The sequence below is a fragment of the Onychomys torridus genome, chromosome 18 (assembly GCF_903995425.1).
Source record: "Onychomys torridus chromosome 18, mOncTor1.1, whole genome shotgun sequence".
NCBI classification, from domain to species: Eukaryota; Metazoa; Chordata; class Mammalia; order Rodentia; family Cricetidae; genus Onychomys; species Onychomys torridus.
Genome location: NC_050460.1, coordinates 63,716,724 through 63,733,634, shown reverse-complemented (window position 1 = coordinate 63,733,634; position 16,911 = coordinate 63,716,724).

Sequence of the window (16,911 nt, the reverse complement as noted above, 5' to 3'; positions counted from 1 at the left end):
CTGAGCTGCAGCGTTGGGGTACAGGTAGGTGTACATGGCCTGAGCTCTTCCGTGGCTGCTGGGTCTGAAGTCAGGTCCTCATGCTTAGGCAGTAAGTGCTCTTACCCACTGGGCTATCTCCAAGCCTCTTCATTTTGATTTATTTACATAATGGAGACCAACATGGTGTAGCTCAGGTTGGCCTTGAACTTGTGGCGATCTCTCTTCCTTACCAGTGACTGCTGGGACCCAGTTCAGTCCTTTTTGCTTTTTGGAACCGTTCCTTACTATGTATCCCTGGCTAGTCCCGACTTAGTCCTCCTGCCTCAGCTTCCTGAGTGCTGACATCACGGGCATACGCCACTGTCCCCAACTTTTCAAATTTATTCTGGGTTGTTTTGCTTTTATATTTATTATTTATTCATTTTTTGAGATAAGGTCTGTCCTAGTTTTCTTCCTTTCTATTCTTTCTTTCTTTCTTCCTTCCTTCCTTCCTTTTTTGAGAGAGAGAGAGAGACAGGGTTTGTCTGTGTAGCCCTGGTGGCTATCCTGGAACTCACTCTGTAGCCCAGGCTGGCCTCAAACTCAGAAATCTGCCTGCCTCTGCCTCCTGAGTGCTGGGATTAAAGGCATAGGCCACAACACCTGGCAAGCCTATTTTCTTACATCATCCAGGACCATCTGCCCAGGGGTGGTACCACTCACAGTGAGCTGGGCCCTCCCACATCAATCATTAATCAAGAAGGCCCCACAGACACGCCCACAGGCCGATCTGACAGAGGCCTTTCCTCAAATCCCAGACGGCCTAATTGTGTCAGGTTAACAACAAAACCTAGCCACACAAGGTCATGTGTAGCCCAGGCTGACCTTGGACTCACTATGTAGCTTAGGATGACTTCCACCTTCTGGTCCTCCTGTGCCCATCTCCCAAGAGCCAGAGTGACGGGTAGGTACCCCGAAAGACGTTTATGTGATGCTGGAGATGGAGAAAAGCCTGTGATGTCAGGAGTCACACGCCCAGCCCTGGACTCACTTTCATATGGCGGTGGTGGCTTGCCTCACTGTCTTCCTGGCGGGGAAGAGGGGGCTGAATCACTTATTTAGGGATCCTAAATCTTCCTCCGAATGGAAGCTCTCCCCCCACGCCACCCTGGTAGACAACACTCAGATCTGGGCTTCTCACTTCCCCCTCATTTGTCTGAGCGTGTCTGGAAAGGGCTCAGCAGGAGTCACAGTTCTGGAAAACTCTGCGCCCTGGGGTAGACTAGATGGGTGAGCAGTCTGGTTTCCCCAAGACTCCTAGGGAGCCCCCCTAATGCATGCGGGGCTGCTGCACAGCTCTGCACAGACTGGTGGGCCTGGACTTCACAGCCCTGCCCACCCCCTGTGCTGCCTTCTCCAGGACTAATCTTCATCCCTGCTTATAAGACTCATCACAGCAGCCTGCTGCCCCCTCCCTGCCCCTAATCCCCATCTGGCCCCTTGTCTTATCTGTCTCCCCCAACCTCAGAACAAGGCCGGGGACAGACAGGGAGGGGGGCTGAGGGGGGAGTTGTAGCCTGTGATATCTCCTCCACCCTCTAATTCTCCTGAGCACTTGATCCTGACCCTCCACCCCCACCTGGGTAGAAGCTGCTTCCTCTGCTCCCCCTGCCCCCCTTCTGTGCCTGCCACCTGGCCAGGAGGGGTCTCTTCCCCAAAGGCCTCCACCTTAAGCCCTTGGAGACAGGATCTGGCAAAACGTCATGGGCGTGTATCAGAATTTTCCCAAACTCTCTTCAAAGGACCTGCAGCCAGCAGCCAGGCTCCGTGGGAAGAATTATTCTCCAATCCCTCAGAGATTACTGGGCAGTGGTAGTGACTACAGATCTATTAGCAAGTCCCAAACGAGCTGGCTGGGGTCCTTACAGCAGCACCCCACAACTGTGGACTCCTCAGTATCAGGGGCGAGTACTTAGCTGCTCAGTGTGGGGAAAAGGAGTCATTTCAGGCCTGGTCAAGCCCCAGCCCTCCCCTTTTCTCCCTCCTGCTCCCTCTTTCTTCTCAGGTTTACCTGTAATGCTCCATTTCCCAGCACCAGTGTTTGACAGTGGCGGACAGCCCTGTAGTCCCAGCACTGGGAAGGCCAAGAGTTCCCGGATGAAGCTGGAGCGATGGCCCTCTCCCGGAGGACCCGAGTGCTGTTCCCAGAACCTAAGCTGAGTGGCTCACAGCTGCCTGAAACTTTACCTCTAGGAGATCTAATGCTCTCTTCTGGCCTCTGAGGTAACGTGCACACACATGGCATGCTCACGTGCACACACACACACACACACACACACACTCACAAATAAAAATCAATGTTAAAAGAAGGAGTTCCGGGTCATCCTCAGCTACATAGAGAGCTGGAGGTCAGCCTATGTGATCCCCTGCCTCAAAAACGGCAACCACAGTACTGGAAAGCTGGCTCTGTGGTTACAAGCACTCACCTGGTGGCTCATAACTGTCCCTAACTGACTCCCCCTTCTGGCTTCCCGGGCGCTTGCATGTATGGTACACATACATACAAGCAGGCAAACACTCATAAAATATAAATCAAGGGGTTGGGGATTTAGCTCAGTGGTAGAGCGCTTGCCTAGCAAGTGCAAGGCCCTGGGTTCGATCCTCAGCTCCGGCAAAATAAACAAACAAACAAATAAATAAATCAAATAGCAACAAAGTTGAAATTCCGGGAGCCATTGATTGCATCAAGCCATTTAGCTGGAGGATTTCTGGCATCAAACCCGGTTTTCTGATCCACAGACACAGGGTGTCCCCTGGCTCCCTTTGGAGCACATCTTCATTCTGGTTTTGTTTGTTTGTTTGTTTTCTTTCTTCCTGTGGGGTTGAATTGAACCTAAGGGCTCACACATGCCAGGCTCCACCACAGAGCGCTGCTCACAGCCCTGTATTTCTGTATTTTTACTTTCAGTTTTAATGTGTGTGTGTTGTGGTATACACATGGGTGTGGACATTTATCCATTCCCGTGTGAGAATGCAGAGACCAGGGGACAACTTTGGATGTCTCCTCTATTGCCTGCCACCTCTGGTTGTCAGTGCTGGGATTACAGGAACACGCAGCCACGGCTGGCTTTGTTTCTTTTCCTTTTTTTCTTTTCTTTTCTTCTTTATTTTATGTATATGAGTGCTCTGGCTGCATGTTCACCTTTATGGTGGAAGAGTGCATCAGATCCCACTGTAGATGGTTGTGAGCCACCATGTGGGTGCTGGGAATCGAACTCAGGACCTCTGGAAGAGCAGTCAGTGCTCTCAACCGCTGAGCCCTCTCTCCAGGCCCCTGGCTTTGTTTCTTTTTGTTTTTTGAAGTCAGGGTTTCTCTTCAGACCAGGCTGGACTTGAACTCACAAAGATCCACCTGGCTCTGCCTCCCCAGTGCTGGGATTAAAGGCGTGCGCCACCACCGCCAGGCAAAACTAACTGACTAACTAAATTAATTAATTAAAAAAAAATTACATTGAGAAGAGGTGTCCCATAATGTGGGGGGGGGGGATTAAACTTGAACTCAGGCCATCTTTCTGGCGCATAGCCAGCTTCTGTATTTCATCTTTTTGTTTGTTTTTGAGAAGGCTGTCATGCAGGCAGGCTGGACTGACATTCACTCTGTAGCTGAGGACAGTCTTGAACTCAGTCTCCTGACTTCCTCCCTATGCCGGGACTGTAGGGCACAATGCTACTCCTGGCTCTGGGACGTTTTTGTTGTTAATTTCTTTAGCTTGGATTGTCCATTCCTAGCACCTCGAAGCCCCACAGTTCTTGTGCATTGATCTAGGATCCTGCCCATGCTGAGTTAGTTCATTGGCTGGTCACTTGCTTAAGAAGAGTCTCATGACATAGCCCAGACTTTCCCTGGAACTCTCCATCTTCAGCCTCCTGAGTGCTGGGACTGCAGGCGAGCATGCCGTCTGGCTGCTGCCTGGCTGGAGGCGGGCTTACTTTATCTTATCTCATGTAGCCTAGGCTGGCCTCAGACTCCTTATCCAGCTGAGGCTGGCTTTGAACTGCTGACCCCTTGCCTCCCACTCTCCGGTGCTGGGATTGCAGACAGTGGCACTATGCTCAGCCTAGAGCTTTCTGACAGGAACATGGACACCCTAATATATGCATTATTTTTATGTGTTTTGACTTCACACACGTGTGTGTACCACATGTGTGCCTGATGTCCTCATCAGATCCCCTGGAACTGGAGTGACAGTTATGAGCTGCCATGTGGATGCTGGGACTCAACCCTGGGTCCTCTGCAAGAACAAGTGCTCTTAACCACTAAGCCACCTCTCCATTCCCCACATAGTGCACTTTTGATAGACACATGCCTCTCATACTTTAATTATATTTATATGTAATATTTTATATGTATGGCTGTTCTGCCTGCATGTATGCTTGCATGCCTGGTGCCCTCAGAAGCTGGAAGAGGGTGTTGGGTCCTCTGGAACAGATGTTTGTGAGCCTCCGCATGGGTGCTGGGAATTGAACCCGGGTCCTCTGAAGAGCAGCCAGTGCTCTTAACCGCTGAGCCATCTCTCCAGCTCCTGAGGTGTATTTTTGATAGGCACATGACTATCGTGGTTCAGGCTCTCCTTTCAGACCCCATGCGCATCTGGACTGAGGCACAGCCTTAAAGTCTTGGCCACCACGGAATGTGCACAGAGGTGACGGCAGTTGCAAGCTGTGCTGGCCACATCAGGCAGCCTTCCGAGCTCCCACTAGAGGGCAGCACTGGGTACCCGCATGGAGACCCAGGGATCTGAAAGACTGGTCTGGTCCCTTCACAGAAGAGCATTTGCCCACTGCCTTAGCAGGCCTCTTTGCAGCCAGGCCTCGTGAGCCCATCTCTCTGGGGGCCCTGGGAGGAGAAGCAGCTCCCTCTTTGGTTCTACATGTATTACTTCCTTCCCAGGCTGGCAGTGGCTGCTCCTCCCCAGCAAGAACGTTTGCTGGCAACAGTCACAGTTACAACACGGGTGAGCAGAACAGATGTTAGACCCCACTCGTCCCGCCCCCGGGACTGGCCATCCTGGCCCAGAATTCTCTGCTTGCCTGCATCTTAGTGCCTCGGCACTCTCTCCCTCCTCTCCTTCATTCTCTGAACTCCATCGCACGGCCCTTTCTCTGCTGACCTAGGGTGCCTGCGTGCACGGGTCTCTGCTGACCTAGGGCGCCTGCGTGCACGGGTCTCCGCTGACCTAGGGCGCCTGTGTGGACAGGTCTCCCCCACTCTGCTGCACCTGTGTGCACGGGTCTCCGGCCTCCGCTGCACCCGCGTGCACGGGTCTCCGGCCTCCGCTGCACGGGTCTCACTGATGCTCCACCTCCAGGCAGAGCCTTGTGTTTTGGGCCAGCCCCTCACACCTTCACTCGGTTGGGATTAAAAACCGTCTCTTATGTCTTGGGGCTGGAGCGATGCTCAGCAGTTAAGAGCACTGGCTGTTCTTCCAGAGGTCCCAGGTGTGATCCTTATTAACCACACGGCAGCTCACAATTGTCTGTAACTCTAGTGTCAGAGGATCCACATCTTCTTCTGGCCTCCAAAGGCACCAGGCACATATATGGTGAACAGACACACGTGGGCAGAACTTCCATACATATACAAGAAATAAATGAATTTAAAAATTTAAATGGATCTCTTGGGGCTGGAGAGCTGGCTCAGGTTAAGGACTTCTCTTGCACAGGACCAGAGTTTGGTTCCCAGCACCCACACTGGGTGGCTCACAACCCAGCCTCAGGGGATCAACACCCCCCTCTGGCCTCTGCAATCACCTGTCACCTGCGCGCACTTTCCAGCACACACAGACACAGACACACACACACAGAGACAGACAGACAGACAGATACACATGCACACGCACATGCACACGCACATGCACACGCACATGCACACACACAAGATATTTTGTTTTAAAATGGTCTTTCCTCCAGTACTCTGTTACCTGACCATCACCCATGAGCAATAAACACGTGGAAATAAAATGTTCCTCATATACAGTGGACAACCATATGCATCTGCTCACTCTTCCATCTTGTGCCCCTTAGCTGCCCTTTCAGCCTCTGTGCCCAGAGCCACCCACTCTTCAGGTCTCTGTCACCCGAGATGGGCTCACCTGCTCTTGAACACTACATAGTCTTGGAACTCGCACTGTAGACCAGGGTGGTCTTGAACTCAGAGATCCGCCTGCCTCTGCCTCCTGAGTGCGGGGATTAAAGACGTGCACCACCATACCTGGCTAGAAGATGGTTCATAGCTTTCCTGCTCTTCTGTGGTTTTTTGTTTTGTTTTGTTTTGTTTTGTTTTTGCTTCTTTTTTGGTTTTTGGTGACAGGGTTTCTCAGTGTAGACCTGGCTGTCCTGGACCACACTTTGTAGATCAGGCTAGCCTCAAACTCAGAGAGATCAATCTGCTTCTGCCTCCCGAGTACTGGGATTAAAGGAGTACCCCACCACAGCCCGGCTCATACAGCAGTATCTTTAAAAATGCCCCTCCTTTTTTTTAGGATAGGGAGATGGCTCAGGAGTTAAGAGTACTGTCTGCTCTTCCAGAGGACCCAGGTTCAATTCCCCAACCACCTGGTACCTCACAACCCTCTGAAGTTTCAGTTACAGGGGATCTGATGCCTTCTCTGGCCTCTGTGGGCACTGTAAGCACACACAAATATCCATGTCAAAAAACACTCCTACATATGAAATAATAAATAAAATCTCAAATATTGAAGCCAGGTGGTGGCGGCATATGCTGTGGTGATATTGTGTTCCCCAAAATATTGTGCACGCTAATAAACTTATCTGTGGTCAGAGAACAGAACAGCCACAATATTAAACATAGAGGTCAGGCAGTGGTAGCACACGCCTTTAATCCTAGCATTCCAGAGGCAGAGATCTACCTGGATCTTTGTTCAAGGATACAGCCAAGCATGGTGATCCACGCCTTTAACCCCAGGAAGTGATGGCAGAAAGCAGAAAGGTATATAAGGCGTGAAGACCAGGAACTAGAAGTATTTGGCTGGTTAAGCTTTCAGGCTTTTGAGCAGCACAGTTCAGCTGAGATTCATTCTGGATAAGGACTCAGAGGCTTCCAGTCTGAGGAAACAGGATCAGCTGAGGAATTGACGAGGTGAGGTTAGCTTGTTCTGCTTCTCTGATCTTCCAGCATTCACCCCAATAACTGACCACAGGTTTGATTTTATTAAGAACTTTTAAGATTCCTGCTACAATATATGCCTTTAATCCCAGCACTCGGGAGACAGAGGCAGGTGGATCTCTGTGAGTTTGAGGCCAGCCTGGTCTACAGAGTGAGTTCTAGAACAGCCAGAACCCTGTCTTGAAAAACAAAAACAAAAACAAAACAAGACAAAACAAAACAAAACAAACAAAAAAATACCCCTTTTTAAAAATATTGCATCGTGTGTGTGTGTGTGTGTGTGTGTGTGTGTGTGTGTGTGTGTGTAAAGCCCAGATGACAACTTGCAGGAGGCAGTTTTCTCCTTGTATCATGTGGGAGGCAAGGGTCAAACACAGGCCATCAGACTTGGCTGCAGGCACCTTTACCCACTGAACCATCCTGCCGCCCTTGGCATCTCTTAGTTATCGTTACTTAGCCCTTTGACAACGGGTGTAACAATGCTAGGCTCCACGGTGCCTGTGGTACCCAGGATGCTGGAGCCACCCCTGCCATCTGGGTGGTGTCTCAGCCCCTACAGGACTGATGCCTAGGGCTGGAGAGATGGCTCAGAGGTTAAGACCACTGACTGCTCTTCCAGAGGTCCTGAGTTCAATTCCCAGCACCCACATGGTGGCTCACAGCCATCTGTAATGAGATCTGGCACCCTCTTCTGTATGCATAATAAATAAATAAATCTTAAAAAAAAGAAAAAAAGAACTGATGCCGGTTAGCTTGCGGACGCCGATACTCTAAGAGGTGACTCTCTCGAATCAGCCACCTGAGGTCTCCTTCTGCCCTCTGGTGGAGTCCTGGGCTTCCCCAAGGTCCTCACCCCCTTATTCATGTCCACCTTCAGGTCAAGCACCGTGGGGTGACATCACTTCTCATGTGGCCCTCTGGGTGCCTTTCTCTGCGGTCAGCTTGTCTGTGCCTGACCCCAAAGGCATAACCTCCAAGCTGCTACCCCCTCACTAGAGGATGGGCCACCTGCCAGGTAAGTGCTGAGGCCAGGCCACTGGGGCCAAGGGCTGTAGAGACTGGCCCAGGGGAAGGGAAGGAGCTCAGGCCCAACGCTGACCCAGCCTCCAGGGCTGCGTCACTGTCCTTAGCCGGCAGGCAGGACTCCACCTAGCAACCCCAGCTATTCCTTTCTCTCTTCTCTGGTCTCCCAGGCAGGCCAGGCCAGGCAGTGGAGCCCCTGCAGGACACGAGACTCACCCATCAAAATCCCGTTCAATCTCCAGCCCAGAGGGAACAAACTCCGGTACCTGGCTCACTCCACCTGCCCCTCCCACCCCCTGCCCAGCCTTCGGGATGCCCTTTGCCCCTTTCTCACCCCCAAAACTACAGTGCTCCCCCAGTGCTGGCCTAAAGACATGCGCCAGATGCCCTTTGCCCCTTTCTCACCCCCAAAACTACAGTGCTCCCCCAGTGCTGGCCTAAAGACATGCGCCAGATGCCCTTTGCCCCTTTTTCACCCCCAAAACTACAGTGCTCCCCCAGTGCTGGGCCTAAAGACATGCGCCACCACATTCTGGCTTGGCTTTCTTTTTCTTTTGGTTTATTTTTGAGACAGGGTCTCAAGGAGGGAGGCTGTAACCGGCTACACAGAGGAAGGTGGCTAGAGCCAGTGATCCTCCTGCCTCCACCTCCTGTGTGCTGGGGTTGAAGATTCACACCCCCAAGTCTGTGATGAACTGGGGTTGGAACCCTAGTTTGTAATGTGGGTGGCACACTCTGATAACTGAGCCTCAGCCTCAGCCTTACTTCAGGTTTTCCTTATGAACGACCATCACTGGAGGCTGGGCAGGTGCTTGATACAGCTTGATTGTGTGTGTGTGTGTACGCAAACCTCTGTGTTTCGGTGCTCATGAACGACGAGGAGGCCAGATCTCCCGGAGCTAGAGTTACAGGTGGCTGAGTCACCTGACACAGTGGTTAGGAACTGAACTCTAGTCCTCTGTAAGAGCAGCCGGCTCTCTTAACAGCTGAGCGGTCCCTCCAGCCAGCTGACTAAATCACGATGGATCGTCTGCAGGGTCGCAGGCGCGCAGGATCTCAGGTGCCTGCACTCAGGAGTATGTGGCTGTGGAGACTTGAAGAACAACAACCCTGAGCAGCTAGCTGCTGTCTTCTGTTCCCTCTGAAACCTTGTTCAGGCCCACCTCTGCCCTTCCTTGTGTCACAGCTGGAAGCAGGGTGAATTTGCAGCTTCTCTGATGTCCCCACCCCCAGCAGGCTGCAGGGGCACCTCGCTGTGCCCAGATTCCTTCCAGACTCCCACCCACCTCCTAGCCAGTAAGTCGTCTGAAGACCACTCAGCACTCGGGGCTTCATTTGAGGGAGCTTACCTGCAATTGCAGGAAGCTGTCAGGCAGGCCCCATTGGGGTAAGGAGGACACGTTAGAGCCTGTGCAGAAGGGCAGAAGGTGCTGGCTGCTGATGGGACCCGGCATGCAGCCTGTGAGCTGTGGCAGAGGGTGGAATGTGAGGCTGATGGGGCTGGTCTCACTGAAGGGCAGGGAGAGGTGAGGCCTTTCCTCCCTCCCAGGGGGAGGGGAGGCAATGGCTGAGGTGCCATTCACTTGACACACCCTCACCAGCTGGACAAGGGTGCATCGCTGGGTGCTGATGACGCCTGGCGGGTGGGCAGCAGCTGCCTTTCTGAGATGCTGTGTCCATGCATTTACCTGGAGAGCTGAGCCCAGGCCTGTGGCTGCCTGGCCCTTTCCTTTGGTTTTCAGAAGTGCTGGATCCCGGAGCGGAGGGAAGCTGCTCGGTGGCAGCTCTCGACACTTGGGAAAGTCAGATTGCAGACTGCTACAAGACCAAACAAACCCTGTTTACTGGCGTCCCCAGCAAGGCCAGGGATAAAACCCTCCTCTCCCCAGATCTTTTGCTAGAATTTACTCTCAATACAAATGATTTCATCACTGTTGAGATTCAATGAAACAACCCCCAAACTCTATAGCTGAGGGGAAAAAAAAGACTAAAGAGCCTGTTAGATGAAATAAAAGGCAGTACACAGTAATTTAAATCCACACGTAGAAACACAGAGGGGGAGGAGAGATGGCTCAGTAGTTAGAACTCTGGCTGGACGGAGGTGATGGCCCAGGCCTTTGATTCTTGCACTCGGGAAGCAGAGGCAGATCTGAGTTCGAGGCCAGCCTGGTCTACAGAGGGAGTTCCAGTACAGCCAGGGCTACACAGTGTAACGCTGTCCCGAAAAACCAAAACCTCAAACAAACAAAGGGTAATCTGACTGGAACAGTCAGAAATGTAATCTGTGTAAGGGTCCTGGCTCGGGGCCAGGAGGGGAAGGGGTGATAGAGAGAGAGATTTTTTTTTTTTCCTGAGCTAGGGAATCATGCAGCCCAGGCTGGCCTTGAAATCCTAACTCTCCTGCCTTCATCTCCAAGGACTGGAACTACACTCACTTACACTCACTTGCTACTATGATTAGCTAAAGTTTTTGTTTTGTTTTCTTCGAGACAGGGTTTTCTCTGTGTAGTCTGGCTGTCCTGGAACTCACTCTGCAGACCAGGTTGGCCTCGAATTCAGAGGTCTGCCTGCCTCTGCCTCCCGAGTGCTGGGACTAAAGGTGTGTATCACCACTGCCCGGCTGGACTAAAGTTTATATATGCTATTGAAATTATGTTGGTAGTAGCTCAAGTTATAATCTATTAAGTTAAGATGTTAACAGGCATCCGTGGGACATCACCAATACATAGAAAGGAAAGACTAAAAGACAAGGAAATTGGAATGTCACTCTAGAAAATATTTATGTTACTTAACACATTTAAGGTGGAAATGGAGAATGACAGATTGGGCAGGGTCGTAAGACAGAAAACTTGCAAAATGGGGTTGGAATGGAGCTCAGTTAGCAGTGTGCTGGCCTTGCATGGATGTGGGGAGCTGGGAACTGAACCCAGGTCCATGGGAAGAGCAGTAAGTACTCTTGAACGATGAGCCAAAGATCTTATGATGGAAAAGAGTCAAAATATGAGAGACATTATTATAATCATGTGTGTGCATCAAAGCTAAGCTGAAGGAACCCAAGGCACATTCAAGACAGCTCAGCAGTCATGGTGGGGACTGAAGTACCACACTCCCACCCAGGGACAGAACAGCCAGACCAAAGGACAAGCTGAAGATGCCCTGGAAACCCATCAGACCTCACAGCTACTTACCGAAATGCCCCCTGCTCCAGCAAGGTGGACCCTCTCATTGGAAAGACAGAACTGAGTCCCCTGACCACCACACATCTGCTGCCATACACACACACACACACACACACACACACACACACACACACACACACAAAGTAAAAATGTAATACTGATAATTTTAAAAATGCCACGCAAAAGCATGCATATAATTTTCTTAAAAGTAGGACAGATTCTCTGGGGCAGACCATATGTGGCTGTGAAAGTCTCAATACATTTAAAAGGATATGAATCAAACAAAGAATTGTACATGGTATGTGCTCTAACCACAGAGGAATGAAATCAGATTAATAACATAAGGCAGGCAGTTGGAAAAGTCACAAATATGTGGAAATTAAGCACACTCTTTAGCAAGCTGAGGGTCAAAGACAAAATTATGAAGGAAATTAGAAAATACTTTGGGATGAATAAAAACAAAAATTTGGCCTAGAGAGATGGCTCACTGATTACAAGCACTGGCTGATCTCGCAAAGGACCCAGGTTCAATTCCCAGCACCCACATGGCATTTCACAACCATCTGTAACTCTAGCTCCAGGGGATCTGACTCCCCTCTGGCCTCCACAGGCACTGGATACACATGTGGTGCACAGACATACATGCGGGCAAAATATAAAATAAAAACAAATCCAAAACAAAAACGCAACATACCAAAGTGTATGGGCTTTGTCAAGCCAGAGGGGAAGTTAGAGCTGCTAAATCTGTACTAAGAAGGAAAAGCCTTGGGGCTGGAGAGACGGTTCAACATTTAAGAGTTGGTACTGGTTTCAAAGGACCAAACTCATTTCCCAACGCTCACAAAGAGCAGCTCATAACTAACTGTAACTCCAGCTCCAGGAAATCTGTGCATGTACCGTGTGTACATGCACGCACGCGCGCGCGCACACACACACACACACACACACACACACACACACACACAGAGCAGTGGTTGTATGGAATTTCATATAAGGCAACTGTACCCTGACTGCCATTTATACCAGGCAGTAGCATGTGCAGTGACAATACACAGGCTACACAGGTCCATTTGAATCTAAAAACTAAAATATTCAATCAGGAAGCAAGGGTGGCCCATGTCATGATCCCAGTGCTTGTGAAGTTGAGACAGGGGACCTCCCAAGTAATATGGCCAGCATGACAAGCTCTGGGTTCAAGGGAGAGGCAGACCCCTAATGTCAACTTCTGACCTCCACTCACAAGCACCCCATGCAAATGCACCTCACACCATGCGCACATGCATGCCAAGAGAGTGATTACTTCCTAACGTCAAATACAAAAACAAAACCATCCCAAAACAAAACCCCAAATCACTTTATTAAATCAAGTGTCCACTCTGCCTACACAGGAGATGGAGAGCCTGTAGTTCAGAACCCACCTCTTCCCAACATTTCTCAACAACTATGTGCAGTCTGTCTCCACTGGCTGGGTGGCTCAGCAATACTTAGCTGGTATGCTTGTTGGGAAGATGCGCTTCATTTCACTTTTGAAATTCTAAGCACTTCAGTATGCCTCCCAAGAAACTGTATAGTTTGGAAAACGAGACAAAATCTGGGGGAGTGGGAATTCAGAGAAGTGGAAAGATTCTGTCTGTTAAAAGGGCATTAAGGAACTAGGGGAGATGGCTCACTTGGAAATATGCCTGCTTTACACTGGGGACCTGAGTTCAGATCCCCAGCACTCAACGTGTAGTGGCACACCCTAGGTGGGAGTACTGGGCACCACATAGACAGGTGGATCCCAGAACCTCATTGACCAGCCAGTTCAGCCAAATGACAAGCTTTGGTTCAGTGAGAGAACTTGATTCATTCAGCTACCAAAGAAGAGACTGGACATCAACCTCTGGCCTCACATACACAGCACACCCACACCCACACAGACATGTGAACATAAACCACACACACCAAAGGCCATTATCGCCACTGAAAGTGAATCAGTGAGACTCTTTTACGACACAAAGTTCTTTTTCCTTTTTCTTTCTTCCAAGCACTACATGCAGTTTTTCTTTTGACAAGGTCTCAAGTATCCCAGACCAGCTTTGAACTCCTGACCTTCTGCCTCATCTCTTAGGTGCTGGAATGGCAGGTGTGAGCCACCACACCCATCTGGCCCTTCACAGCAGCTTTTTCACCAGTGCTAAAAAGGGCGGAGACACAGCTCCGCCCACAGATGAATGGATACAACCGGCCTTTCAGATTTGGGACAGGAGCTCCTTAGCACTTGCTTCACCAGGGAACCTAATGCTACGTGGAATAATGCAGTCGTAGAAAGATAAGACGGCCTGGACTGGGGCCCTTGTCTAGCAGGTGTGAGGCCTTGGCTTTGATGTCCAACACTGCAAAAAAGAAAAGAGATAAATACTGCATGAGCTCATAGTAGTTAACCCTAGAGATGGGGTGAGTGCAGGGACTGGGGGGGGGAGCGTTGTGAGGGCTTACGGTTTACTGGCACAGTTGCAGAGTTGAGAGATGAAAGTTTTGGAGACTGGTTGCACAACTTTTAGAAGGCATTGAGCTACCGCCTTGCATGTTAAGATGGCTGAGTCAGCGAAGGGCTTGCTGTTCAAGCAAGAGAACCTACGTTCAGGTCTCCAACATCCACATACAAAGCCGGTGTGGCTGGGCATGGTGGCACACACCTCTAATCCCAGCACCCAGGGCAGGTTCGGAGGCAGGTCCAGTTTGGTCTACATAGTGAGTTCCAGGCCATCCAGGACTACATAAAAATATCCTGTCTGTTTTTTGTTTTTTGTTTTTTTTTTTTTTTTAAAGGAGGATTATTGGGCCAGTGAGATGGCTCAGCAGGTAAAGGCACCTGCTGCCAAGCCTGATGACCTGATTTGATCCCTGGAACCCACAAGGTGGAAACCAACTCTGCAAACTGTCTCATGATCTGCCATGCATGTGCGCGCGCGCGCGCGCGCGCGCACACACACACACACACACACACACTCACATAATGAAAGAAGGTGAGTTTAGTCTGAGGAGCACAGACCCATTTTGCAGTTATGGCGGCCTCAAAGTCAAGTTACTGGTTGGTCATCTGGGTGGAGGATGGCTAGAATATGGTGTGCTTCTGGCCTCCACATTCCAAGAAAAGTGAAGGACCAAACGCTTGAGTACCAGACTGGGGGGGCACTACCATGGACCAGACTATATGCTATATGCTAGACACAGGAGCAGTAAAGCAAGGTGTTCATTCCCAGATCTCTTAGGGCTGTTTGTGAGTCACATTTTCTTAGCTTCATATCCAGGCCAGTGTCATCTTTAGAAAGGACACCATTAGCATTTCAGAGGGCAATAGTGTATATGTATGGGCTTAAGGCTTTATTTATTCATTCATTCATTCATTCATTCATTCATTCATTATTTATTTTTTGAGACAAGGTTTCTCTGTGTAGCCCTGGCTGTCCTGGAACTCCCTCTGTAGACCAGGCTGGCTTGCCTCTGCCTCCCGGGATGCTGGGCTTAGAGGCGTGTGCCACCACCTCCCAGTTATTTATTTACTGAGAAAGAATCTCACTATGTAGACCAGGCTGGCCCTCAGTTTTGAGAGATCCACCTGCCTCTGTGGGGAGGCCACCCCATCCCCACATTTCCCCAGAGTACTCTTGAGCAGGAGCAGGAAAATATTAGATAGAAATTTAGAGGGAAGAGAAACAGACAGGAAACCCAGGATAGCCTCGGGAGGACCTGGATCCTAAGCCATGTGCTAAAGGGCTTTTAAAGGAATGCCAAGGGGTGGGGCATAAGACAAGACTCAGCACAGCCAAGTGCAGACCATCTCAGGCACCTGGTACTCAGGTCCATGGTCTAATCATCCTCTTTATGCAGACCTACTGGGTAAAGCCACTAGGAACCTAAATGGGCTCCAATATTCCCCTACCTCCTGAGTGTTGAGATTAAAGGTGTGTGCCACCATGTCTGGCTTGGGGTTAAGATTTTTTTCCCCCCCTGAGACAGGGTTTCTCTGTGTAATAGTCCTGGAACTCACTTTGTAGACCAGGCTGGCCTTGAACTCAGATCCACCTGCCTCTGCTTCCCAAGTTTTGGGATTAAAGGTGTGTGCCACGGTGTCTAGCTGACTTAAGTTTTTTTTTTTGTTTGTTTTTTAAGTCATTTATTTTTATGTGTATGTGTGTGCCTGTGAGTTCATGTGCTCACCTGTTTGTAGCTGTTAAGGCAAGAGGCAACATATCCTCTGGAACTGGATTTATATTTGTTTCTGGCTGTGAACCCAAGCTGGGTTCCCTGCAAGAGCAGCAAATGCTCTTAACTGCTGAGCCATCTTTCCAGCCCTATATTTTGTTTTTAATTAGTGTATATGCACTATGTTTTTAAAATAATTGTTTATTTTGTGTAGGTGTAAATGTGTGGAGGTCAGAGGACAACTTGCCAGTTGGGGGGCTGAACTCAGGTCATCAGGTTTGGAAGCAGGCGTTTTTACTCACTGAGTCATCTTACCAGCCCGAGGTTAGGTTTTTAGATAGAAAAAGAAAATCAAGGTGCCGCCTAGATCCCTCCTTGTTGCTTAGCCTCTCTGGGTCTGTGGATTGTAGCATGGTTGCTGGGACTAGGGTCTGTTTGCTAAGACCTCTGCCCCGTACTACCCCATCATCCTTTGCTGACTCATGTCTGGCTTCAACCAGACCTTCAGGAAGTACGTCCAGTCTGGTGGGCAATCAGGGTCCCACCCGGCCAGAAACAGGAGCTGTTCTATTTTTAGTCCGACAGACCCTGACAGAGCAACCACACTTGCTGACCAGGTGTCATGAGCCAATCATAAAATGATTCCTGTGTCAGGAAGGGTCTATACTCAGTTACTTCAAAGAACACTTAACCACAGCCCCAAACAGGCTTAAAAGGGGCTGCCTTACTCTCCTTTGGGGTTGTAGCCACTTCGGGTGGGCCCCAGCTGCTTTCTGCAATTGGTATCAGGTGTCTTCAGACCATGTGGAGCAGTCTGAGGACCCTACATGTTATCCTGAACTGCAGCTCATGTCCACTTAGAAGTGAGTACATACCACGTTTGTCTTTCTGTGCCTGGGTTACCTCGCTCAGGATGATTTTTTTTTTTTTTTTTTTTTTTTTTTTAGTTCTATCCATTTGTGTACAATTTCAAGATGTCATTTTTTAAAACAGCTGAGTTTTCTTTATCTGTTCTTCAGTTTCTAGGTTGTTTCCAGTTTCTGCTATGAATGAAGCTGTATGAACACAGTTGAGCAAGCGCCCTTGTGATAGGATGGAGTGTCTTTTGGGTATATACCCAGGAGCGGTATAGCTCAGGCTTGAGGCAGACCGATTCCTGATTTTTTGAAGATCTGCCATATTGATTTTCATAGTGGCTGTACAAGTTAGCACCTCCATCGGTAATGCAGGAGTGTCCCCTTGGGATGCAGGGATCATCCTGGGAAGGGAAATAGATCTTGTGGGTGGACTGGGGATGGGTAGGGATGGAACAGGAGGGACCAGGTGGGGTAGGGAGGAATAAGTAGACTTGGGAGTATGGGGGTGTGTGATGTG